The following is a 26,650-nucleotide window of genomic DNA, read 5'->3' as shown; positions in this document are numbered from 1 at the left end:
CAAACTACAAAGTAATTCAGAGAACACACTCTTCCTTCTTGAACTATAAGGTCACAACATAAAGTATTGGATAAGAAGAGAACACATCACTGAGACATATGCCACTTTTGACATCATGTAAAACCCTAATGAGCTTTGCTGCCTTGGAAGATTGAGAGTATTTTGGCCTTGCTTTCCAAGACCTAGAAGTAGAATCATTAGTGATTTGGCATGTACTACATAAAGCAAGCATATGATCAGATGAAATCAATTCCTTAAGTCAAAACCCCAAGAAATGCCAGATATTTTTAGATTTCCCTTTTTGCTTTATATATATCTGGGTGAGGGTTGGTAAAAATAGAGCAGTATGATGCATGTAAGTCTTATGTGTATCACTCCTATATTTGTGTGAATTTGCAAATTAATGTGGCTATATTTCCACACTCAACAATTAAATGCATTTTCAGAACCCAAGTAACTATCAGGAAAGCCAAGACACAGACATTTGAGATGCTTCTATAGTTAGAACCTCCAGAAGATACTGTCTTAAAATAGCATCTTCTAAGGCAATGCCACATACTCATATCAGCTGACTCCTGGACTGGCCCCCATGCCTGTCACATATACCACAGATTCACTATGAGAGCTCCCAAGAGTGAAAATAACCAACATAATGATTATGAGTAGTCTATTTAATAGAACCAATTAAATATTTTACCTCTCCATCATTTTTCAACGTATGGAGACATAAAAAATACATACCAAGGCTTAATACTGAGTACCTGATTATTCTGAATATTGCCAAGGTCTGTGGTTTATCAATACAACCAATATGTTGTGGTTTCTTACATACATTTCAAGAACTGCATTATTGTGTCGAATATGAGACAAGAACAAGTTGAAACAATCGTATTACTCTAAAGATTCCTAGCATTGTCTGCCATATATTGTTATGAGCAACTATTGACACTTACATGCTTTTAGTTCAGATATTTTTGTTTTTCAAGAAGTATTTAGCCGAGTTAGAGAATATTCTTTTTGAAATCTACATATTAAAGAACATACTGAATTCAGAAGGCTTGCCTGCTCATTCTCTAATAAATTCCCATTAATGACCAATAGATTAAGATGTGATTGTCATGCTTGTTTTCTAATCTTTTTATAGGTCTCCAGATGGCTGAAACATGAATTGAAACATCCTGATTTTCTTGGGAATAAACAATCTGTTTAAATTTAAAAAGGAAAAGTTATGATTTTCCACATTTTTGGATGAGAATATGGCTGTTCCATAAATGCAAAAAACATTTTGCCACTACTATTCAGTACACCTCTCTGAATTTTATTCACACTACTGCAAAGTATATAAAGAACTGACCTAACACTAAAATCCCTCTTTAATATTGAGCTTGTATGATTCTCAGGCATGTAAACCACAGTCCACTAATACAGGCAAGACTACCATTTTCTACATAAAAGCCATTTAATTGACAGCAATGTGTATAGTTCAGGCAAGGTACTTGACTGGCTTACTTTCTAGTCAAAGTGTCCTATTATTTCCTTTGTATCCAAGTTTCACTTTTATAGGCAGTTACAGATTGTTTGCATTATCCTTGATGTGTAATATACAAAGACTACCTGCAGGAAAAAAATTGCACATGTGAAAACTTAAGATTTTTCTGGAATTGCATCTATTGCCATGAACTGGGAGATATGCAATACACTGCAGGCCTTCCACCTAGTAAAAATACTCTATTTTGATTTTTTAACATCATTTGGTTTTATCAAATGTAAATTTAAAAATTACCTTTGGTTGGTTGGATTGTCTATTCATTTTATGCTTCTTTGTAGTCTCTTCTGAAAAACAGTCAAGAAAACAAATGATTAGAGGGTTAAAATACTGCAAATATATATATAATCATGCCTAGAATTGGCTTTATTTAAGATACAGCAATTACTATGAGTCTTCAAAATGCCAAGAGATTCCAGAAAACCCAGTACCATGTATCCTGGGCCTCAGCACCCACAGGGTTAAATATGCTAATTTGCATTTAAATGGAGACATGCATGATAATAGGAATGCAAAATATGAAGAATCTGGAGGGGTTTGGGAAATTAATTTTTCTTTCTTCTTTTCTTTTATTTTTAGCTTGCAAGGAAGAGAGACTTTTAAGAAACATTAAGGATTTGAACATTGTAACCTGCCATATAAAAGAGGAGGGAGAGTTCTTACGTGTAAGAATTTTAAGACTGGAACAGTCATATTTTCTAAATGTTTAAGGGACTGAATTTCCAGGCATTTCAAACAATGGGAATCCCTGAACAAATATCTAATCCATTAGAAAGATGCAAATAGTTTACTGTAAGGCCACAGCACGGTGAGAAGTGCTTTCATATCTATGGCTCCTGATTGGCTATTTCCTTCAGTAAATCAATGAATAATGTAAAACCTGATTGCTGTAAAGTGGTGGATTTTTTTATTCTCTTCCCCCATCCCCCACGACTCAATATTCAAGAATTCTTACACTCCCAAAAATAGATAGCTTTTCTTTTATCGTTTTTTTTTTAATGCTTATTGTTATTTTGGAGTGGCGGGGTGGGGCTATTGGTTTTGCAAAATGAAAGTACTGCTCTGGTTTTATTATGCTGATTATGGGAGCTTGTTTCTGAAGACAGCGCCCTAATTAGTGGTGTCAAGGTGGGAAGGGAGGGTGGCGGGCAGAGGTAGGCACCAGGAGTGGGAGGAAACTGGAAGCCACCCAGCCATTCTGGGCCCAAGGCAGCCACAGCTCCAAAAGAGCTCCGGCCGTGGCCGTGACTTGACAGGGCCTCCGGTCTAACTTCGATCAATTCCACTGCTTCCCTGACCCCACAAGATAGTCCCCATTCAAGCACGGTGGGTACATTTGCAAGAGAAAACGCGCAGACTCAAATGTAAATCTACTGCCTAGTTCCCACTGCCCAGGGTTCCCTCAGACAATTCCAGGCCACGGAACGAAGGTCTCGTCTCCCTCAGCGGGGTCTGGGCTCCAAGCAAACAGCAGATACTTGGCTCTGCTCGGATGCCAGAAGCTTCTGAAGCTAAAACGTACCAGGTCCCAAAATGAACCACTATGGTTGCACTTGATGAATCCGAACTTGGGATAACCTTGTGAAACGGCCTCTCGCCTCCCAGAATCCAAACGGAAAAAAGAAAAAGGAAGTGGAAATCCAAGTCTAGTTAGCTACTGCACATAACCTTCTACCGGCATCCAATCAGCCCCTCACTTCATTGCCAGGTAATTGCAACTTTGAGATGGTTAAAAGATTTAAAATGCGAATCCTGAATTCAGGAATGCAAAATACAATTGTATTTGGCTCTAGATTTAGGTGAGAAAAGTCTCAACACGAACAACACAAAATTACATTCATCATTCCCCGATACAACGCGGAATTTTCCTGGCATCTCTGCAATTGGGGGTGAGGCCACTGGATAATTAACAGTCCTGGCTCAGGCAACTCACGAGATCAACAGGTTTAGCATCCGAGCCACAGTCAATTAGCTGAAGCAAAGCCCGGCCTGGCTCTCGGAACGGCCGGCAACGGGGTTCTGTGGGTAACGGAGCACCGACTCGCGGGCGAGGTGACGAGCGCCGGCGCGGGGCCGCGGCAGGCACTGCTGGCCCCGCGCCGCCGGCCGAGCTGCCGCCTGCGGGCCGCCAAGATACTCACTTGTTCTCCCTGCGTCAGGCAGTGTTGCCCCCAAATCCAGCTGGACGGGAATCGAGGCACCGGCCAGAAGACAAGATCCATAGTAACAGGGCGGCCGCAATACACAAACAGCTTCTTTTGGCGTCTCAAAAAAAGAAGAAGAAAATTCAGCTCATCCCTCTCTTTAGCACATTTAAAACTGCCGCTCAATTCCACACAGTGATTCTTGCTTGATTGCGTCTAAAATAGTTTAAACGGGTCTTCCCTTCTGGGGTGAGAAATAAGGGGGCAAAAGCCCAAGGAGGAAAAAAAAGCCAACTTTTACCCCCCACGCCAGGCACTTGCTCCCTGAGCCTCGGAGTGGAGAGTGAAGTGGTGTGTGCGAGGCTCGGCAAGTTTTTGGGGGGGCTGTCCAAGGTCTAGTCCAGCCCCCTCTGCCGAGGAGGACGTGCTTAGAAACTCAACCAATTTCCCCACTGCTTTTGTTGCTCATGAACTGAAGCCCTATTGTTCATCCATTGCCACGGTCTTTTTCAGTCCCCACACTACGTTCTGCGTTGCCAGAGATAATGAATTTGCACCCAAACCTCTCATAGTCCCCTCCTGACAGACGGAACAAATTAGAAATGTCTCGTCTGAAGGAGGGCAATGGCTACATTTTCCTATTGTAGGATGCAAAACACACATTTCTTTGGAAACTTCTTTTGCCTTTTCTACCTTTTATTTTATTCTCCCTCTTTTTCTTTTTTCTTTCAGGGTTTTTTCCCTTGATTCTTTAGACTTTTTTTTTCCCCAAAGAACCCGTCTTGTTTGTCCAATGCACCATTTTATGTAACTTGTATATCTTTTTTACCTTCCTTCTTCCCTCTCCTTTCTTTTTTAAGGACTCCCTTCGCAATTTTATTTACAAACTTGGAGAATGACCTTTTGACTTGCATACTTTTTTTATTTAAGAAAGGTCTTTTGGTTCAAGTCCCCTTACCTCACTACTCCCCCTTTTTGTGGTGGTCGTTAACTGTGTTTGGCTAAAGAGAAGCAATACATTATAAGGATTTTTATTCTTTAAACTTCACAGCTATTCAAAGGGCACCAGGGACGCGCCATAGGGGTTATCTATTTGATGGGGAAGAGAAAGCGAGTGTATGTGCGCGCATGTGTGTGTTAAACAGGGAGAGGCAGAGAGATGCGGGGGAGTGTGCAGAAAGAGAAGGGTGGGGGCTTTGAGAGGAAGGTGGGCTTCCTGTAGCGCGAGCGGGGAGGCTGTCAGCAGTGTAGGCGCGAAAGGGAGGGTGCAAGAATCCTTCTCTTCTCTGACGGCTTGCACCCCCAGGCCTATTCGCGCGCCCTGCCCGCCGCAGCTTGGGCGCGGGTGTCTGCGCGCGCGGGAGCTTGTACCGAGCGTGCGCGCGTGCGACCGGTGGCGGGAGGGGGGGGTGCGTAAAAATTCAGGCGAGTGGCCCGTATGTAAATGCAACCCGGGGGGAGCAGGGAGGAGGTAATGAGAGCCGCGGGCGCTCAGCCCCGCTGGCGGCCCCCAGCTTTCCCGCCAAGTGCAGCCGGAGGACAGACAGCCATGCGTGTCCTTGCCGGGAGGGCCCTAGCCCGCCGCGCGCGCCCGCCCCCGCGCACACGCACACACTCCCCTCGCAGGCGTGGGGCCCTGTGGCCACGAGCATGTCAGGAAAACAAAGCTAGCGCTGCGAGGTGGAACGAAGAAACGCAGCCTTAGCGGCCGAGGGCAGGACTGGGAATCCGACACTGCGGCCTCCAGCGCCCCTTCCCTGCCAGCCTGCGGCTCTGCCCTCCGCCCCCGGCTCCGCTCGGCTCCGGCCCAGAAGAGGCCGCGGATCATTTCTTAGCTGCCTAGGAGAACCAGGAGAGCAAAGGCGGGGGCGGATGTGCACAGGGAGGTGCCAGCGGCCCCCCCGCCCGGTGCGCAGGCACGCAGACGCTGGCGCGCTGGGCCGTGGAGGGAGGGAATCTGAAGGCCGCCCTGCTGAATAGCCGAGAGCCGTTACCTCCTCCCCGAGGCGGCTGAGCTCCTAGTGAAACCCACACCAGGCTCAATCCCGCAAGGCACCGCCCCGGGCTGCGGCCGCGGAATGGCTCGCACCTCAAGCTTTCTCCCCAGACAATGTAATCGGAAGGGCCTGGCTGTTCAGAGAGCCCTTTCTGCCTCCCCCCCGCCACCAGACGCCCCCCTCAACCTTCAAACGGGTGAAACTCGAACTCCAGCCTAGGAGCTCTGGCCTAGATGTTCCCGCAGATAAGTCCCAGAGGTAGCCGTGGAGAGACACCGATCTCTGTTTCATCTCGCTCGCAGCGCCTGCCTCGGTGCTCAGCAGCCCAAGCACCTCCCCAGCGCACACACACACACACACACGCGCGCGACACTCCCATCACACCAAAACGCACGCTAAGGGCTCGGCTGTTAATGAAGCCGACGCACATAATGAGTGCACAGGTAAATAGGTAACGAAACGAGAAGCCCCCACCAGCCGGCTGGGCGATTTACCTCTCCCTACTGGAAACACGTGTAGCTTATCATGTTTTAGGAGTGATTTGCTGTTGTCTGAGGTCTCCTCCTCTTCTGGTGGAGACAAAAAAAAAAAAAAAAAATCATGTTCCATTGTCAGAGTCTTCTCTTTGAAAGCTACCCAAGCATTGGTCTCAAACATTTGGGGATTTGGTTTGGTTTGTTATCTGTTGTTTTTGGTTTGTTGTTTTTGAGTGTATTGCTTTTCTGAGGGAAGCAAAAGAACATGTAGTTGGTGGGGTAGGAGGTGCAGGACAGTAGCCTGCATGTGCAGTCGAAGGCTGGCGAGGCTGGAAGTCGGGCGATGGAGATTGGGAGCGGCCGCTCTTCCTCCCCCAGGGTCGACAGGGCCCCCCTTTGCCCCCTCGGGCCTAGGCTTGGCCACCGTCGCTGCCGCCGCCCGCACTAGCGAGCTCCGCCGGCTGCCGCTCCGTGTTTTCCCCCATCCCGGCTTCACGTTCAAGGTTTAGCTGCGAGGTCACGTCCATTGACGTCAGCTCCCTGTCTCCCTCTACGTCCGGCTACATTTACATACATCAAGGAAATTAGGGCATTAAAAAAATATGCAAATCCTGCACGAAGAGGAGCCGGTGCATTCCTGGCGCGATCGCCTTTTATTGAAGCTTTTAATTAAAGGGGCCAGTTGGCGAGCCCCTGAAACAACCGCCAAAACCCCCAAAAGAGAAAAATAAACGCTGTAGCCTTCTGGAACGGTTGTTTCGGCTCCTGTTCTCTGGGCGGCTGAGGACCGCCGGCTGCCCGGCTCGGAGAAGAACAGGTTAGAGGAGGCAGCTCCAGCCCGTGCATAATCAGGGCTCCGCGGCGCCTCCATTCTTTCCTCCTCCTCCTCTCCTCCTCCTCCTCCACCTCTCATCCTCCTCCTCCTCCTCCTCCTGCTCCCGCTCCTGTTGGTTCCAGCGTGTATTATTTTTAATACTGATGCATATGTAAAGCTATATTTGCATTTTTTAATTCGCGAAAAGTTCAGGTCGTATCGTTTTATTGATTCTCCCCTCCCCCTCTTTTTTTTTGTTTTTTGTTATCTTATTATGTCTGTCTGTCTTATCCCTTTCTGTCTGTTTTTATTTTTTGGCGAGTGTCTGCTGTTGTCTCTTGCTAGATAATATGCACAGTTGCCTCCCTGCATCTGTTTATTTAAGAATCCAAATATGCACCTCTGTCATGTATGTAATACCAGCTGTATAACCTCCTGGTTTGGTCATAAAAGAAAAGACACATTTAAATTTTTTTTCCTGACATAACCCCTTCATCAGCTGTAATGCCATCGCTCAAGGCTCAAAGTTTGATTGTCTAATTAACTTAATATTAGCAAACACAGTTCGGGCCAGTGCATTTGAAACAATGTCTGTATAAAGGGAAGTGACTCCAAAGAATTATAAAGAATTTGTGTGCTGATTAACTGAGAGGTGTGGCATTTACCTCACTATTGCTTTCTAGCATTTCTTACTGCAAAAAAAAAAAAACTATTTTAAAATGTGTAGACACAGCAATGGACAGCCTTCTGCAAGGAAGACATTTTCAACCATGTTGTATGTTGTACCTTATCTATTACATTCAAAATTTACTGAGTTTCATTATTATCTTAACATGGCTGGAAACAAGGCACATTATCTTGATTGCAAAGCATCCTTAATTCCTGACTTTTTGATGAAAACAAATAAACAAAACGGTTGACTATATTAAGCCAGTTGATTTGCCCTAAAATAGACAGGCCTTGAGTTAAATTTCAAGCAATAGTTACCCGGTTTATGGGGTCGGTTTTCCTTCCTGGCAGTATATTTATTCAGCACAATGGCTTTTGAAAAATCTATATACATGAAGTCCACTTTTTAAATTCCCCCAAAGCTATCACTTTTTAAAAGGCTGAATTTATAATTGCATAGCCACAAAGAACAGCAAGTGATGCACACATGCAGCTTATTCAATTAAACAAGTTCAAGTACATGCATAGGTAATTAGTTTTCTTATGAATGACTTACCTGCACAGATACTCAGGGCAAGACTCAGCCCTCCCCAGTGGCTTTCATGTATAAATATTAATATGTATTTTCCCCCATTTTAAACCTACAGCTGCATGCCATCTTTCATGTTGGACTATCCAGCATCCATTTGTAGCACCCTTAATTCTTACGGCATTTCTAGCCTTACCTCTGGCTGTAGTTTTTCCAAGCCCACACCAAAGTGCTCATATGATATGTCACCCAATAAAAAGTGGTCAGATGGCTACACGTAAAATATTAAAAAACGGAGAAACACTCATCCTTTAGGTTTGCCCTATACAGCAAGATTATGTTTCCTAAAGTACATTTTCAGAACGTTCTATGAATCAGAGGATTCCACAGTTGGTTGCGAAATTGAGGGTTTCTGGGAGGGCACCTGGATGAGTGAAACAATTCAGCAGGTTAAACATCTCTTCGAGTTTGGCAGCAATTCAATCGTGCGTGGCGGTTTGTTCCTGCCTGGACTCTTGCACACACCTGCCCGCCTGTATGCAGGGATCAGAACAAACACACCGGCCACGTTGCAGGGCATATAGAGTGGCGATGCATGTATTTAGATGGTAGTAGCAAGGAATGTGTTCATGTACGGATGTCTCTGCATGCATGTGTGTACAGAGGCGTGTGTGTATGTGTGAGTGTGCGCGCGCGCGCGCGCGCACTGTGTGACAAGGGACACAGAGAGGTACACCTCTTATCTCTGATCTCTCTGTAATCTCCTTTTCTCTTTTTAATCTCCCTTATTGGTGCCTGGTGGTAACCTGAAGCATCTGAACCGTCACCGTCACTGCCGTGTGCACGCTGTAGCTTACCCCGGGGACCGGTGGCTTGGTGGCTCGCTGGTTCGGTGGGTGTTGTGGCGGAGGGTGGGTAGCGGCTTTGCTGCCGACGCCGCCGCGGGTCCCGGTGCTCTGTCCCAGCCTGGCAGCGGAGTGCGCGGTGCCAGAGCCCCCTCCCACCCCGCCCTCACCCCCATCCTCCCCTCCCCTCTCCTCTGCGCCTCCCCCCGCCCCCCCCCCTACCCCGGCCCAGCATTACCATACCGAGGCCGAGTTCCTGCGAATCACAGCAGCAGCGGGCGGCGTTTGAATAAGCCCCACAACCTCGCGCAGACCCCAACTCCTGCACAGCAGCGTGCCCTGAACCAAGGGCCACCACTCCGGCCCGTCATCTGGTCGCGGCCAACACCTCCCCAAAGTGCCCTGGGCACGTCCAGGAGAGAGGTGCTGGGCTTCCCATTTACTACTTTTATATTAACTTGACTGATGGGATCAGACAATAAATAGGGGGAGGCAGACGGAGAAATACAAACACGCCGAAAGACTGGGGGTAGGGGAGAAGAAGAGGGGAAAAGGAGAAAGGAGAGGAAAGAAAAGAGGCACTGTCGGTGGGGCTGCGAGGGGTTACAGGAAGGCAGAGGCCGAGGAGGGGGAGAAAGTGGGAGAAAGAGTCCAGAGGGTGTGTGAAAGAGGGGGTGAAGTAGGGAGGGTTTAGGGGAACGAGGGGAGGGAGAGAGAGACCCAAGTATCTGAATTTGGACTTTCCAAGCTAAAAATACCTTCTCACTGAACTTCACAACCTCCAATTAGACACGTGTTTCTGCCCCTCCCACGTCACCGAGTGATTAATTTGCCTTCTCAATCAGAAATATAATTATTTAGAATTGTATAACAGACATAAGATTTAATGGAAAGGAGCCAATTTTGTGAAACATAGCGAAAGGCATGACATTTAATGATGTTACCACTTTGCGTTAAAAAAAATTAAGGCTTGCTTTGAAGACTCAGGCACTTGCCAGCCTTGTCCTCCGAAATAGTGAGACCGAGGCCCAGGGTCAGAAACAAAATGTGTTCCAAAATACTCTGGACTTTGTGAGAATTTTTCTTTTCTTCCTGATATTTGACTGTCACGTTTTTCTTCTTCACGAATTGATTACGTTTACCAAAAAAGACAAAGTGTAGGTCTTTTACAAAATTTACTGCAAAATGTCCCCACGTTTTAACTGAAGGTATGATTTTAAAACGTTAGTTTAAATACATAGCCAGTTCTGTTTTGCATACTAACTCTTTCAATAACCTGAGGTTCTGAATTCAGCATTTTCAATGCCGGTCCCCCCATTCCTCACCCCCACCTTCAAATCGGAGCAGTGATTTCCTGCACAAAACAATCAAAATCGTAATAAAATCTCCAGTCACCTATAGGATGTACCCATTGTAAATGTCCCTCTCGGTATTCATAAGCCAAACCCCTTCCTTTTGAGAAACACACAAAAAGAACGCTTCTGATTAATAATCTCTTACGCAGCACACTGAGGCCGAAGGCAGGGAGCCGCAGGACGCCAGAGAAGGGCGCAGAATACTCAATACCTAGAATTTCAATACAAATCCCAAAGATATGCTAACTGGTAGGTTTCCAAAGGGGAAAAATACTTGGCAAGGAATGCTTTGGGGGAGAAAAATACATCCAAATACTGACTCCTTCCTGGGCCGTGGCTGGGGGGCGGTCGCGATTACCCGGTATTTCTGCGTGCACACGTGTGTACAAGATGGTATGTAGCTCGCGCAAGCGGCCAGGCCCAGGCTTCTTTCTATTCCTTATCACATTTTCTTTTTATTTGGAGGCCAGAAATTGAAACCAGTCCACTCTCTGTGCCTAGCTCCCACGAAGCGGGGCTTCAACCTCTTGTTTATTTTTAAAACCAGTGTGGAACCCCGGTTGAATTTCCTGGCGCGGGATTTTACCAGGATACTCCCAGTGCCCGGGCGCTGCCCACAGCACGTGAATAGAGAATGGAGGGGAAACTCGTGACTTTGAGCCGCTCCGTCGGGGCCTCGCGTTTCGCCCCAAAGAAGCCCTCTCTTCTTTGCCCAAAGGCGCTCCCTTAGGCCGGTCCGCGTCATTGCGATCGTGGCCATGTGAGCGAAGGGATGGTCCCGGGGGTGTGGGGGGTCCGCGGAAGCTCGCGTGGGTCTGTGAACCCGCTCGGCGCGGAAGGCTCAACGGCGCCAGGGGCCAGCGCGGGGCTCCTGGCTCCAGCCAGTAGGGGAACAGCGACACCTACTGGCTGCATGGCACCGCGTCGGGGCCGTCGGGGCGGCCCCGGGTTGGGGCTGACAGGCTGTGTGGACTTGGGAGGCCTTAGCAACCGAGGCTGGGCCCGCCCCTCTAGGCCTCTCCTGACCGGAGGAAGGCAAAGCCTCCCCTTCCCGAGAACCCTAGGGGTACTGTAGGATAGGACTGAACACTCTTGCGGGCACACTGCCCTCCAGCCGGAGGCTCGCTCTTCTGGGGGAACCACAGGGACCCGTAGATGCAGTTGGCCGCTGTCTCCTGGTTTTATGATACCCAGGAGGTTGGAGCCCTGACCTCTTCGGGGTCATGACCCAGGCCTCTTCTCCACCACCTCTATTTTAGTGCCGACTAAAGATGATATCTTTACAAATTAGGAACCGAGGAGAGTTCATTATCCTCCCTTAAGAGGGGAAACATGCGAATCAAAGACACAGATTCACAAGAAGTGGCAGGCGGCAGGCACGCGGAGCGGCGAGTTCTCCTGCTAGCCAGCCTCGGGCATCTTGAGCGCACCCCCACTGCCGCCGGGGATTGAGATTGGATAGCTTTTCTTAAGAATTATGATTTTCCTAATTACACCGTAAGTAAAGGCAAATTTGGAGTAGTGATAATATTTTTGAGACAGGTATCTATCTATATAGAGAGATCCTGCTAAATGTAAGTGTAAATGTTTCTCTTGTTGGCTTCTTGGGAAAGGTGGGAGAGGGTGCCAAGGGATGGCGAGGCACAAGGAAAACCTAGCACAATAAGGATGAAAAGAAACCAGTTTATGTATTCCAGATTTACTTTCTCTTATCAGTTTTTCTGTTCAAATACCCATGCCATATGAAAAGAACATGTAGGTGGTTCCAGCAGCGGGTGGGGAATGAGGGATTTTAGTCTCCTCTTCTCCCCCAGATGCCTTCATTTTCTGTTAAGTTCTGAGGCTCACCTGGGCCAAAAAACCTGACTGAATGTGACTGGGGTGTTAACTTGCTTGAGTATTAAAATATATTCCTTCTTCTAGAAAGAGAGGGGTATTGAATTAATTTGAATCCTTGAGATTTTCCATTTAAAATACCACTCAACAAAAATTCCAGAATAAAAAAAAAACTTCTTATTGTGAGTTCAAGATCATCTTAGAAATTACTTCCTTAGCTTGAGATACTGGTTAGAACTATGGTCTAAAGTGTTTTGAAGAAAAATGGGAGGGGTCTTTTTAGGGCTAAATTTTTGTTTGCATTTTTCACAATTGCAAAAGTGTTGCTAATTCTATTTTGTTTAAATAAAATTGGAATCTCTTAGTGCTCCTAAGACCAAGAGTTTTAGATCAAGTCTCCTCCTCTTTTTTTATTAAAAAAAATATATATCTAAAATGCTCAAGAAGCCTGCTCCTTAACTCAGTTTTGCAAGTAGTTCTTGGGTTTTTATTTTCTTGCAAGTGTATCTGAATGTGTTCTGATAATACATGTATTCTCATCCCAGAGCAGGCCCTTAACAGTTTGTATGATATACAAATCAACCTATATTAATTACTAAAAATGAATAAAACAAAGCTCTATACAAATGGCATTTTTCTCAATGAATCCTGCACCTCACTGCATATCAAAGTCAACTTTCTCTTTATAAAATGGAAATATTCATAGGAAAGGAAAATGATTTCAGAAAATTAAATTACACTAAGCACACAAGCACCTATCAACCAAACCCAGTTCAGAGATGTCTTTGGTTATTGAAAGAACCTTAAAAAATGCAGGGGTTGACATTTTCCCCTTTCTTAGGAAACATTAGGTTTCTAGAATGTATATTTGTGATTAGAAAACCTTAGCTAGAATAAGTTCCACTGTTGATTGATATTCTGTGGTTTTATTGACTATGAAAATTGTTGACTTAATATTAAAGAAAATAGAAAAAAGAATTTAAATGTCAAAAATGATGAAATTTCTCTGTACACCTAGTCAACTCTAAAGCACAAGCATATAAAACACTAATTAAAGGACTGTTTCTTGAGTTGGGTCAGAAAATTAGGCCAAGGAAATTGTTTCTTATTCCACAAAAAATATGAATATATACATATTATTATATTATATTATAGGTAATGTAATACAGACCCATGGTTGTTACTGTAATGTGTGTGAAGGGTGCAGACAAGCCTGCTTGTTTTGTTTAGGACTTCCTGAATATATTTCTCTTTTAATTCTTCTTCTTTAGCAAGAAAATTAAGGATTGAGGAAAGGCTAAATTATCATTAGACTGTGTCTGTGTTCCTTTGTCACACCTGCCCTTCCTCTGGCCTTGCCTTCGAGGCTGTGAATACTTCCTTTCCTGCTTGTTGAGGAGCATGAAGGATGGAAGGAATGGATGCAAGGACAAGAATATTGATCAGACAGGCGCATCATTGCATATGAAAACAAGATGGATACATTGAAATCCCATTAAATCCCAGCTAGGTGGTTATCTGGGGAGGGAAGACTTGTGTGTGGTAGCTGGCAGGCTAATGACATAAATCTCTTGGGCAGAGTGGAGAGGCTTCCTGCTTTTGGAGTGGCCTCCCTTTCAACTGCAGTGAAATCCACAGGGCTTGATGACGTTTGGCTTCAGTGAGTAGAGCTGCAAGGACACCTGTGTGCATCTGGTTGGAGGCAGGGGTGTGTGTGTGTGTGTGTGTGTGTGAATTTGTGTAGCTAAGGTCTAGGTGCTTAATCAAAAATTCATTTGCAAAAATATTGCTCCTAAAATTCTGCCATGTCATCAATTGGGGTCAGTCACCAAGGTCACTAACTTGCCCCAGGTTCACTCATGAACTGTGGCAACATTATTGCTTTTGATGGTAAGAATATGGCTTCTGTCATGTCTTTGGTTTTTCATGGTACTTCCTTAGAGTGTGACAAGGCTCTAACCACCCACTCCTCCCTTCCTGATCTCCGCAAACAAAACCATTCTATCACTTGAGCCATCTGCCGCAGGTGTAATGGATGGCAGGGGGCCGACCTAACCACACTTCAGTCTCTTCTAGGTCGTCACCGCTCTGCACCAAACAAATGAGTCCTGTTTCGCCACTAGGGTGCCGAGGTCCCTGGCAGCATTCAGCGCTTAGAAACCAGAGCCAGCTGACAACACACGAAACACACAGTCACAGAGAAAACGCCAAGCCAACCCGCAACTCCCTTTGCTCCCTCCCTCTGCTCTCTGTACACATGGAGGACACGTACATAGCCTTTACGCGTTTTAAAGCCCTCGCGACTCTGAAATTCTTGGTTACTTGTGTCGGCCTTCCGCATTGCACATAGCCCCTGGTGTGTGCATGTGTGTGTGCGTGTGTGCGCGCGCGCGCGTGTACGCGTGTATTTAAAACGCTTATTGGTAGGTCAGCAGCAGCTGATCAGACATAGCAATCCAATAACCTTTTTGACTACTTAAAATTTTTCGTTAAAGGTTTTTCTTTTTTTAAGGAAAATAGGAGAACTGTAAATTTTCTCCTCAAGTCTCGGGTTCCCAGTTTAGGTTCCAGGGAACCGCAGAGCAGGGCAGTTCTCGCCAAGCCAAACTTTCCCTTTGGAAGGTTTGAGCTAGGCGCAAATTGTCACTTCACCATAGAGCAGGAGCTCATTTGCACGCGATTGTGTAAAAGGGGAGCAATGGGAACGCGCAGCATAGGAAGGAAAATCGAGTGGCTCTAAGCCCCCCATAGTAGCTTGGAATCCTGGCAGGATACACAGGGTGTCCCAGGGCTAGAGTCCAGGGTTCAACCTTCCAGGCGCACAGCATCCTTTGGTGCCAGCCGTTAGGCTGAAGCCCTGCCGGCCGCCTCCCACCTCAGCCAGTCCGCTCGCACCCCACCCCATTTTCATCATTTGAACAGCCCTAGGTAATGGTACCCATTTCTCGGGCCTGGGTTTTGGGCAGAGGCTCGTTCCTGCCAGGAATCGAACTCTGCTGCCCCCAGAGTACTTACCCCAAGCGAGGACCTGGCAAATGGTGGCCCAGAAGCATCAAGTTTCCTCTCCCAGCCGTTGTGCCAGATTCCCCTCCTGCCTGCCGCTCCTCTCGGTAGGCTAGCGCCTCTCTCTCTCTCTCTCTCTCTCTCTCTCTCTCTCTCTGATTACTTGTGACTTTTAGAGGCAAAAGCTTGCTTATTCAGAGGAGAGAGGGAGGGAAGAGGAAAGGAGAGAAAGGGAGAGGGGAGGGGAAGGGAGAGAGAAGTAGAAGGGGGATGGAGGACGAAGAGGAGGTGGAGAATCAGAGGTAGTGAAGGCTTAGGTGGAGGAGGAGGAAGAGGAGGTGGAGGGATGGGAGGGGTAGGGTGGAGTAACCGAAGATGGGCTGGGATGGGACCGCGAGGAATAAATTGCTCCCCACCCAGCTGCAGTGCGACGCCCCCAGCGTCCCGGGGGAGCCGGTGCGTCAGATCGCAGCTGGCCTAGGCGGGGCAGTACAAAAGCGCCGCGGGACCCCCTTCGCGGGCTTCTACCCAGGCAGACCGAGCGCTGGAGGCCGCCCCACTCTCGAGCTCGAACCGCGGAGAGCTCTCCTCCTCCCGGACAGTGGTAACTGTCTAGGGGCTCCAAGCTCCACGGAACTTTGATTTCATTCCCAGGCGCCTGGCCATCCTCGCCTGCGTCTCAGACAAGAGCTGGAAGCCCGCGCAGCCCCCGCGCGTCCTCACCCAGCCGCCGGCTCCCACCTTAGCCATAGCCAGTGGTGCTAGTGCCTCTTACCCGGGCAGTTTTCTCACCGCCCGCGCTCAGCCTTAGCCGCGCGTCTCAGTTCATTTAGGGCACTCCTTCAGCTTGTTTTTATGGAGGTGTGTGTGTGTGTGTGTGTGTGTGTGTGTGTGTGTGTGTGTAGCGCTCACGCTCCAAGGTGAAATGTCGGCACGAAAAAGTAGCTTCGGTCTCCTGCAGCTTGGAGCCCATGACCAAGTCCGATCATATACAGTATTTGAGATTGTTAGATTACGCAGCAAGAACCGAGGCGAGAGGTCACCGGATCGTTTCAACTGAGTCTCTATACAGCAAGGGCCGTTTATTCTCATTATTAAATACGAAAATAAACTCTACAAATAAAGAATAGTTTCAGAGAAAGGAGGTACATAGTAGCAATGGTCAGGAACCAAAAGTGATTGAAATGGTTTTCCTGAACAAGGGCATCCACGATGGGTAAAGGTGGAAGCCTCAGACCGGTAAAAAAACAATGCATTACGTGATGGGATTAAAAAATAGGAGCATGCTTTTCGGCATAGACGACCCATTAGTTCTCTTTAAATGCATTAAGCCAGCCCCATGGACAGATTACATGGCAGCTTTTAATGTACAAACACGGGGATACTACTACAGAGGGTGTGCACAAGAATTTATAGAACTCTGTGTACACATACATACTCATTTATAAAAAGTTTGAACTCCAGCACCCTAAAGTAATAAAAAAGTATGTTTTTCTCAAACAACTATCCTTATATATAATTTTCCTCTGCATTTCCTTGCTGACCTGTAGGTGTGACATTATACACAGTAGGTACCAGGATCGACATAATTCTGCTTACATTTACCGTGGATGGCATGTCATAAAATGCCAGAGGGGGAAGGGAAATCTTGAGGGGTGGGGAGGTTTTATTAACAAGTATATTCTTTCATAACAGTTTAATTTAAATAATAGCAACGATGTCACAATAACCATCTTCCTTTCCCACTCCAGTGAAACCACTGGATGGTTTGGTGAATAATGCATTTGTGTATTTACTTAAGGGATTATTATTGCTAAAGACTGACAGTCCTATCCTGTGGTATTAAAAAGCCTGCAAATATGAAATTGTTAAATATTTGGGTTGTTTTAGAACCTACACTTGCCAAGTCTTATTCTAGAATAAGGATGCTAAAATGTTGTTAGTTTGTGCCCACCATAGTTTTGAAGGTAAATGGAACAAACCAGTTGTTCTTTAAAAATTGTTAATTGTAGGCAAATAAAAGTATTTCTTTTCAGCAAAACAAGTCGGTGTGCAATCTATTAAATAAGAAACATATTTTACCAATCCAAAGTGGAGTTTTAAAAGTTCTTGTGGAAGAGTGGTGATAGGAGAGGACAGAAGAAGCACGCAGAGCCCAGCCCGGCCTGCCCTGGGGGCTGCATGTGCCAGGAGTGCACACTCCGAGCACAACCACACCTCAGTCCTTGAGGTTGGGGCTCGGTTTCTGAGGATGATGACATGTTTAGAAGTGGTATTTGTATAAGGGCAATGTTCAGACTGTAGTACAAAGGCATGAAGAAGACAGAACTCATTTTTCATTATTTAAAAATTGCTTAATAATTAAACTTCTCTACTTATTGAATGCCATTTTAGAGAATTTGTTTTTCCTTTGGGCTATTAGGCAGAGTTTATTTCTAATGGGGCTTCAGAGCTGGGTTCTCCAGAGGAGAGGGAGGGAGCTCAATAAGCTTTGAGGTACAGAACAATTCACATAAAATTAAGTATTTGACTATCTGATGGATAGAGGAGAACAAAAAAACTTCGGGTTATATTTAAGTATGGCTTAGCGGTTTGCAAAAACTTTTTTATATTTTAAGCAGTCAACTTTATAAATTACATTCCTTTTTTCTTTCCTTTTAAATCATTTACAACCTCAGAGATTTTTTCTTCCTTACTAGCAAAATGCCCTCAAAGGCTTGAATTAGAGAGCAAGAAACCACTGATGCTCCAATGATGTACCTTTCAAAGATGTGGGACCTTTTATGAGACTCAAGAAAAACCTCCAAATGGAAACTGGTTCAGTGGTGAATGAACTCAGGAGTTTGCTTTATCAATCCTTTAAGTATCACGTGATTAGACAGGACAGGCCACTTGAACACACAGCCTGATTCTGGGCAAAATCATTTTTTGTCTTTTTGGCTGAAATTATAGTTACATTTCCAAGTCCCTCCCAGGAACAGACGGCTGCATGTCAGGTCTGGTTCCTACCCAGATCACCACAGGATCTTCAGCTGGCACATGAGATCCAGAAAGTGGGATTCTTGAATAAACTCCAGTGGGTTTCAAAAGGGGGGTGAGTGGGAAGGTGCTGCTTCCTGATACATATTTTTTTTTGTTTTTCTGTTTTTTTGTTCTTGCTGAGATCTCCTGTGATGACAAGCAATGGTTTCCGCAGCACCGAGGCAAGTAGGAGTTCACTAGTAAAGTTTTGGCCATGACATATTAAGAGGGGCTAGTTTAAACTTTGTTTAAAAATTTCCCCTGCATCTCCTACTCTTCTCCCTGCTTATCTTATCTTTTACCAGATTAAAAAAAAACTTATTTGTAAGAACTCACTGCTGGGGTTGTGCTACAATTAACAGAGAGGTACACGGGCACTTCAGGTCATGTAAATAACCGTGTAAAGGGTCTGCCAGCTTCACCTGCAAGCTTTATGTCTGTAAATGGAAGCTGCTTCAGAGAGAGACACGTTTTTATTTGTGTAGCTGCAACTGGAGTATTTATTAACTGTGAGTTTTCAGCTGAATTCATCAGTCTGAATTAAGGAGTTGGGATAATGCCCAGATCTTCTGGAAATAACCACTTGAACACCTAGCCCCTGGCCATGACTTCACAGTTACTGTCATGACTCTCTGAGCCTTTGCTTTTAACTTTTATATCATCTTTGATGACACGAATTAGTCCTTTCTGGACTAAACGGGGAGATGCAAATAGCCTTCGAGTTGGTCGCTTAGACAATATTCCCTATTTTATTATTCAAAATTAAGCCCATTACCCACAATGGAGGATTTGGCTCTTTAAGGTTCAAACCCATCCTTAGGTCTGTAACGGTTCAAACCTAGCCCTTAGGGCGGAATTCCTTGAAGGCAACTAGTTGGTGTCCACAAGTATAGGCTGAAGGTTTAGAGATGGAGATGCCACTATTCCTAAATTTTCTTTCGTTTCTGCCAAATAAAATGGAGGGAGACAATACATGAAATCCTCTTCTACGGCTTACCAAAACTGGCAAAAGTTAAACATTCTAACTGGGCAAAAGTCCCGGTGGTCTTGTATCTTAGAAAAGGTCATGAACCGACTGTCTCTGGCTGATTTTGAGACTTTGAGACCTGTGCCAGCCCAGAGGGCTCTCAGGTAAAGCTACCGAGATGAAGGCAGGGTTCCATGTCGCCTGCAGAGGTCTTTTACCTAGAATCTCTGGCTATTGCGTCTTAGAATCTCTGGCTATTGCGTCTTAACTCACACTTAGCCACATTAGCAGGGGGATTGATAGGTTAATAAAAGGCAAATAATCATGGGGTGGGACCTTGTAGTTTCTACCAGAGGGACTCTGGCCAGAAAAGAGAGCGAATGTGGTCGGGCCCCCTCCACGCCCCTGGCGCCTGGACTTTAGGCCACCCGCGGCCGCGGCGGAAGACCTCAGGTGAGCGACTCGGGGATGGGGTGGGACTCTGGAGGTTTGTCCCAGGGCCCGCAGGCCTGTTCAAGTGCCTCTCCACGATCTCTTTGACCTGGGCGGCCATCTCGCTTGGTACTTTCCTGCAAAACACACCTGCTGCCACGGATCAGGTACACCTGACACCAGATGTAGTGAACAGAAAAAGAAAAGAGAAAACCCCACCCTCCTTAATTCCCTTTGGTAAGAGCCCGGGTTGCCAAATCGATTACATAATGCCAGCTCAAGCTGACACCTGTGCGGGCGCTGGAGCTGGGTCGGATTCTGGCAGCGGCTCAGGCCTGGAGCGCTGGCTCCGCGGCGCCAGGGCCAAAGGCCAACGGGAAGAGGAACGAATTTCGGACTGGGGAGCAGCGCCTCGGCCGGGGGGCAAGGTGGGAGGGATGGATCCAGGAGGGGAGGCTTCAAGGGTGGTTCCCCAATACCTTGGGGACGGAAAAAATCAAAGCCTCGATTTCGAGATTTCAGAGTCCTCTCAGGGGACATCCGACACCCTTCACCGCCCCAGGCTGGGGTGGGCTCCCTGGGGCGCCCCTTTCCGGCTTCTTTAAGGGCGGGCTACTCACCTGCTGCGCGGCCTCAGGGAGCTCTCGCTCCCGGCCCGGGCCTGCCTCCTGGGTGCTATTGACTCCAACCTTGGAGGTACCCACGGCGTGCCCTGATATGATGCCCTTTGCCCCGAAGGCGGACAGTGGCTTCATTCACGGTCATTGAACCACCTAAGAGAAGCCCAATCCTGCAATAAGGTCCCGGCAGGCATCTTTTGCCTGCAACTGATTAGGTCGGGTAAATGGTGGTTAACGCACTGAAGCCCGCCCAAAAGACTTGAATGTCTAGATCTTTGGGGTCTTCACTAATAATCCGTGAAAAAAGGCCAGTCCCCAAACTGCTAGGATATCCACCATCTCCAGCTTCCCGGCTAAGGCGAAGGACCTCGGACCGGGTACACTGCTCTTTCAGAACCCTTATTAATGTTTCCAAGATTTTTCTCCAAAAGAATTACGAGCTCCTCCGGTGACCTTTCCACCCGCCAAGACATCGTATCACAGGAACTTGTCAGGTGGCTTACAAAGAACATGAACTTGGGACAGCACTGTTGGAACAAACCCAGGCTTCGTTTCATGCAGTTCCTAGGGGTTTAATGGAAGCCCTGGAGAAATGACTCAGTCTCCCCAGTCCGAGGTGGAAAATACTTTTTAGGCTTTGGTTGAAAAAAAATAAAGCTAGATCTCAAGCTCCGTGTGGATCTTTAAAACAAAACAAAACAAAACAAAACAAACCACGCGCACTCAGCAAAAGGCAGGGACCTTCAGGGGACATTGCAGGCGCCCCCTTCCTCGCGTGTTAAGACCACCAGAGTCAATTTCTTGGCGTCCTTCTCCACCCCAGCCCCCTTGCCCAGACCAAATCCATAGGCACGAGAAACGTCGTCGTTTCTATTACTTTTCCGTACTAATTTCAAAGGCACCTGGGCATTTTTTTTTGTACTTCGCATCTTAATAAATATTCTCTCACATTCGTGTGCGCCTAGGAAGGTGTGGACCTGACCCCCTTTTCCCCGTGGCTACAGAGTTGGAGAAATCCGCCCCGAGGAGCAGTGTGCTGGAGGGACCAGAACGCGCTCCGCCCAGCCTCAGAAAGCTGGAGCTCAGAGCCGGGCCCCACCGAACCTGCGCTCGCAAAAAAAAAAAAAGCTATCTTCACAGCAATTAGCAAGCCCCACAAACAGAAGTTAAAGCGCGATGGCACTATACCTTGCCCCGGGTTACTCAGGCGCCTGTCTCCCATTTTGGACATGCTGGAAGTGTTGGGTTTGGGGAGGTTTGCTTTGGCTGGGTTTGGGTTCCCTATATAAGCCCTGCTGGAGTACTGTTCGGAGGAACGCGCCTTGATGGACTCGGGAGTTAATTAACGCGCGGCTAATTTGAGCTCAGCGAGTGGGGGGCTGCCGGCCGTGCGGCAAGCCGCGAGGGGCCAGTGACCTCTAGTGGACACTAGGGGATATGCAGCTCTGGCGAGTCTGCACTCGGGGCTTCGTAGCCGAGAAATCTTATGCCTGCGCCGAAACCTGGTGTCTCCTCTGAAACCCGCGACAGAGAAAGACACGAGTCCCTAATCCAAGCGGGAAAGGGCCCTCAGCAAGTGATGTCGAGCAAGGGAATTAGCTCCTCTGATATATCTGAAATCTGAATCCACTGCGCTTTGAAAACACACACACAAATTCTTATTTACCGTTCTTTTTGGCGAGGGAGGAAGATGCTATGGAAAGGGTTGGCGAAGCGAGTTTCAAGACCTTTGGTTTCTGAACCTAGAGGAAAGCAGGGCCTTCAAAGTTCCGGGGGTCTTCAGCCAGTCAGGAAAAGGAGTCGAAATTTGCCTCTGTAAATGAAGTTCCTCGGTGCTGCTATGACCTATTTTTCTTTAAAGAAAAAAGAAATAAAGAAGACAGCTTAGTTGGCTAACAAGAGAAAGCAAGAGAACAAATGTGTGCAACAGCGCAGATGCCTCTGAGTTCACACCCCTCAGGCAAATAAAAAGACAACACTTCATAAATACTAATAACAAATACAAAAGATCCTTTTCACAAATAAAAATAAAGTCCAGGAGGATAAAACGACCTGCCCTCTCCCTTTACCAGTTAACTGAACTAGTGCAGAAGTTGTTTTGAAAAAGATTGTCCCGGCACTGCGTGCGTCAAAAGTAAAACATGGACCATGGCAATTTAGACCGAAAATCCCTTTTTTGAATATATAGAATCCTGCATTTTATCTTCCCCCGTTTCGCACACCTCAGCAGAACGCAGAAGCTGGCGAGGCCCCCAAAAAAATCCCACCGCCCGGCTCAGGGTTCCGCCGTCTGGCAGTGGCTGAGCTAAACTCCGCCGACCACAGGGTCCGCCTGGGCGCTTCCTCCCGGGTCCTCCTGAGGGCATCTGAAGGTTTCTTAAGTCTCCTTTCCTCACAGGCACTCTTCCCCCGAGGACCGAAGCCCGAATTACGAGCAGCTCCGAGCGGGAACCCGGAGGTGATCCCCGCCCCGGGAGTGGCCTCCAGCCTGTCGCGGGCCCTCCCCCCTTTGTACCAGACTGTTAGCCGGTGAGGGACTCTGTCCTTAAGGGCTGGGGAACCCAAGGCGTTTCTTCTCCCAAATCTCGAGCACAACCGGCGTGGTTCTGGTTTCACACCCGGACTGAGGATCCGCGCCTGCAGCGCAATTGTAAGGTTGCGCTGACAGGTATCACAGGAAGCGCTTCTGGAGCCCTGTGTCTGGGAACCTCAGGGTCCTGGGGAGACAGCGGGGCCAGAGGGACAGTAACACTGGTGGACAGAATAAACTTTGGATCGCGGGGGTGAGAAGGGCTGAACTGGGCGTGGGGCCCAGGAGGAAGGCAATGTAATTTCGCCGAACTTTCCGCTCTTCTTTTTGCGCCTTCGGACATGTGCTGGAAGTAAGTCGCAGAGGCCGGGAGGCTGCATAAGGAGCAAGGCCTCGCGCCGCAGGGCTGTGGCCGGATTTCCGAGTGGACTGTGGGCACGTGTGTGTGTGTGTGTGGGGGGGGCTTAGCTTAGCTCCGCCGAGAGAGGGAGCTCCCTTTCGCTCCTTCCTCAGCCAGAGACGTTGAGGGGCCCCTGTGAACTGGTCCCTGTGAATGGGACCGTCCGGAGTTGGAAGTCAGCCCCGGGATGTAGCAGTAGTTACCCGCCCCCTGTCCTCCGCCCCAGCAAGGCTGTCAAACTGCTGGGCGGGGTGGAAGTTGGGGGGAAACTGCTCTCAGCAGGGCAAGGAATGCACGAGGAAAATGAACCCATGGGACAGAAGATTTCAAAGAGCTCTATTTCATTGCAGACCAAAGAGGAAGAATTGAGAGCTGCTTAAGTGAAATAGGAGCATTTTAAGTTCCAAATATAAAATATATGTTACAACAAAATACAACAATAAAATAATAATTTTAATAGGTAAGAGTGAATTGTAATAAAGATAATAGATTTTCATAGATATGAGCAAATTGTAATAGTTTAAGAAATGATTTCATCAGTAAAATAACCAGGAAAGTAAACAATTTTCAATTTTAAAACACCAGACTTGACTCGCACAGCAATAGTGCACAGGGTAGTAGACGTTTTCCTTGACCGCCTCTCCACCGCGCCGCAGGTGTCCCCTATAACCCGAGGTGGAAAAACCCATCCACTTCGAAATCAAATAGAAGAAAACTTGGAGCTTCCCAGCAAGGATCGACTCGCGTTCCTGATCCTCTTGCTTAACTCTGTGCCTCCAGGAAATGGCTCGAAACACTCTTGACACCGCTTGGGGGTGCCGCGTATGTGGGGCCAGAGGCGGGGAGCTTACCTAGGTTCAAGTAGTCTTCAAAATCAGAGTCCTGCGTACAGACCCTTTTAAACTTGGTTTAAAACCCTTTGGCCACGTAGCAGCCCTTTTTGCCCTGCCGTCAGAGGCAAAGGGTGCGCTCGCCTCCCTGTAAGCTGGGACTTGCCCAGGGTAAACCCGAACCACCAAGCCCCAGGGACCCCGTCTCAGGCCTGAGCGTGCCAGTTTCAGCTTTGTTGGTGGCGCTCACAGCAGCCTTCCTCAGCCAGCTTCTAAGTGGGCGCCGAGGAATACCGGCCCCACGCTTGTCCTGGAGAATCAAAATAATGAGGTTCGGGAGTTCGGCGTGGTCCTGGCACCCAAGGCCACTCACTATCTCAGACCCTGGCACATCTCCCCTAGGGTAGGAGAGGCAGCGCTCATTTCCTGGTTTACAATATCTAGCAACACGGCACTGCTGTTAAAGGGGTCACCCCTCTTCTCACATGATTCATGTTCAGGTTTCCCGGATAAGATCTAGAAGAGACTGGATTTGAATAATGGGCCCTTAGAACCTCTGAGAACCTGGCTAGCCAGTGGCCACCATCTCCTTCCTCACCCCTCGATTCCCTCAGCCGCTGGTGGGGGTGGAAAGACTCAAAAGTAGGGCAACTAACTCCCTGCTCCCCCACTCTCGGGCGTCCTCCCCCTGGCCCGCTAGGAATCGGAGATACTGTCTTTTGTAGTCTATCTGGGAAATTTGTAAAATAAATACATAAATAAATCTGGAGTCTGGGATAACAGGTGACCTGCGGCCCTTGAGAAGTTGTCGCAAGCTCTGGCGACCAAGGCCTGGCGAGCCCCGGGGCCAGGGAGCAAGTGGGCAGCCAGGGACCCGAGCCCGCAGCAGCGCGGGAGCTCTGCGCAAGGGTGGTCGCTGGATCTTTCTGTCGGATGCCAGCTATTACATTTACTTCTTGGCTTTAGATTTTATGTGTGGAGCGATTTAGAAAATAAATTTGGACTATTTAAGCTGTCTTACATAAAAAAGGAACCTGAAAATCCTCGCGCTCTGTGTTTTCTTTTCCCTATTTTTCTCTTTCTCAATTTGCCAACTTTTAGCGCCTGGGTGGAGGGTAGGGTAGTGGACCGGCCAGAAGAACGCGTGGGACCGGAAGTCTGAAAGTGAAGTTTTCTCTACCTATTTTATCCTCACTGTGTCATTCCATGTTAAACGAAGATGATGAAAATCTGAGCAGTAATGTAAGTCTATTTTGCTCATCCTCCGTGCACTTTGGGAAAAACTTGGGAATCAAATCGCATGAACTTAGATTTCTGTCCTGAAACTTTTGAATGAGAGTTGAAGATTCCTCTTACCTCCTCCGCACTTCAGGAACGGCACCTTCGGAACCCCCGCGAGCCACCTAAGAATCGTCCTGAGAGCATTTCACCCCCATCCAGGCGCTGCCACCCGCACCAACCCTTCAACTTGGTCCTGTTCCATTCCCTCTACGTGCTTATTTCGAGCCCACCCCTGGAGTTGCTCTGCCAGAAGAATTTCACTGTGAGGTTCAAAAACACATTTAGGACGGCCCAGGGGAGGCTGCAGTTTGGGCTGAACCTGGGGTAGAGGCGGACTTTGAAACTTGGGCAGGGCGCCGAGGACTCCGCAGTCCTAGGAACTGGGCACCTGGGTGAAGGGCACAGTGGGGCGGTTTCCCCGCGGAGGCGAGAGCCTGAAGGGCGCCGTTCTGCCACCACCGTGAGCGTGCGAATCTCCTCTTGGCTTCAACCTTCCCATCTGCTATAGATGAACATTAAGGAGACTTACTCATTTTAAATAGATTTCCCCCCACCCCATACATCTCTTGTCCCCACGCCCTGGACAAAACATTGTAAATCTCCCCCCTCCCCCGCGCCGAGTTAATTTAAAAGAACCACAAAACTATGCATAAGACAGAATTTACCTGCCCATGTATTTCTGTTAATGGAAAAACTTTTTTTAAACTTGATTTTTAGTTCTGTTGATCTAAAAATAAAAGTATCTGGAAAAACTTAGCTGAGTAATGCAGTTACCACTTACGTAATTTTAAAGCACTAGGACTTGAGCCGAATGCCTTATACAGTTTTCTTATGCTGTTTCACAACAACCATATAGAATAGTTTTTCCTTCTCTTTTCTTCCTCCCTTCCTCCTTTCCTCCCAATTTGAAAATTGCAGTGTAGAGACATTAAATGGTTTTCACAAAGGTGCAGAACTAATGAGCGGCAGAGGCAGAGTTTAAGCACATCTACTGGTCCCCTAAGTGGAAGCTCTTATCTGAAGTCAGCAGGGTTTCCGGTCAGGCCACATCCCTGCAGTCCTCGCCAGTACCCTCCAGCCCTGGTTCCGGCTTGCCACTAAAAGGGAAAGCTGTGGGGAGCTGAGACGGAGTTAACTTCCAGTACAGGAAGCTTGAGCCCCTCTCACATTCCCACTCTAGTCAGTGCTCCTGGTAAGGGGCAGTGCCAAACCCTGTGTGATGTTAATTCTGGCTCTATCTCTTGGTCTTTCCCTCAGACCTCTGCCAGAAACTTAAACATTTTTCTCTCCTTGGTGGTGTATTTATAAAATTTGAGGTTAGAAGTGTGGATGTAACCGAATGATAAAAAGCGGGT

General features: G+C 47.4%; 1 long non-coding RNA gene across 2 annotated transcripts; it reads right to left on the bottom strand.

Annotated features, from left to right (window-relative positions):
- Positions 1-19,477: 19,477 nt before the first annotated feature.
- On the bottom strand, positions 19,478-23,111 carry LOC130681185 (uncharacterized). Of its 2 annotated transcripts, none has more exons than XR_008994240.1 (4): positions 22,324-23,111; positions 21,921-22,107; positions 20,255-20,407; positions 19,478-19,807 (listed from the first exon to the last, which is right to left on the bottom strand). It is a non-coding gene; the product is annotated as an uncharacterized LOC130681185 (long non-coding RNA). The 2 variants fall into 2 exon arrangements; XR_008994241.1 differs by having other exon boundaries at positions 22,402-23,111.
- Positions 23,112-26,650: the final 3,539 nt, after the last annotated feature.

The sequence above is a fragment of the Manis pentadactyla genome, chromosome 2 (genome assembly GCF_030020395.1).
Source record: "Manis pentadactyla isolate mManPen7 chromosome 2, mManPen7.hap1, whole genome shotgun sequence".
Taxonomy (NCBI): domain Eukaryota; kingdom Metazoa; phylum Chordata; class Mammalia; order Pholidota; family Manidae; genus Manis; species Manis pentadactyla.
Note: the sequence above shows the minus strand (reverse complement) of the source record. Positions and strands in the feature narration are given on the sequence as shown.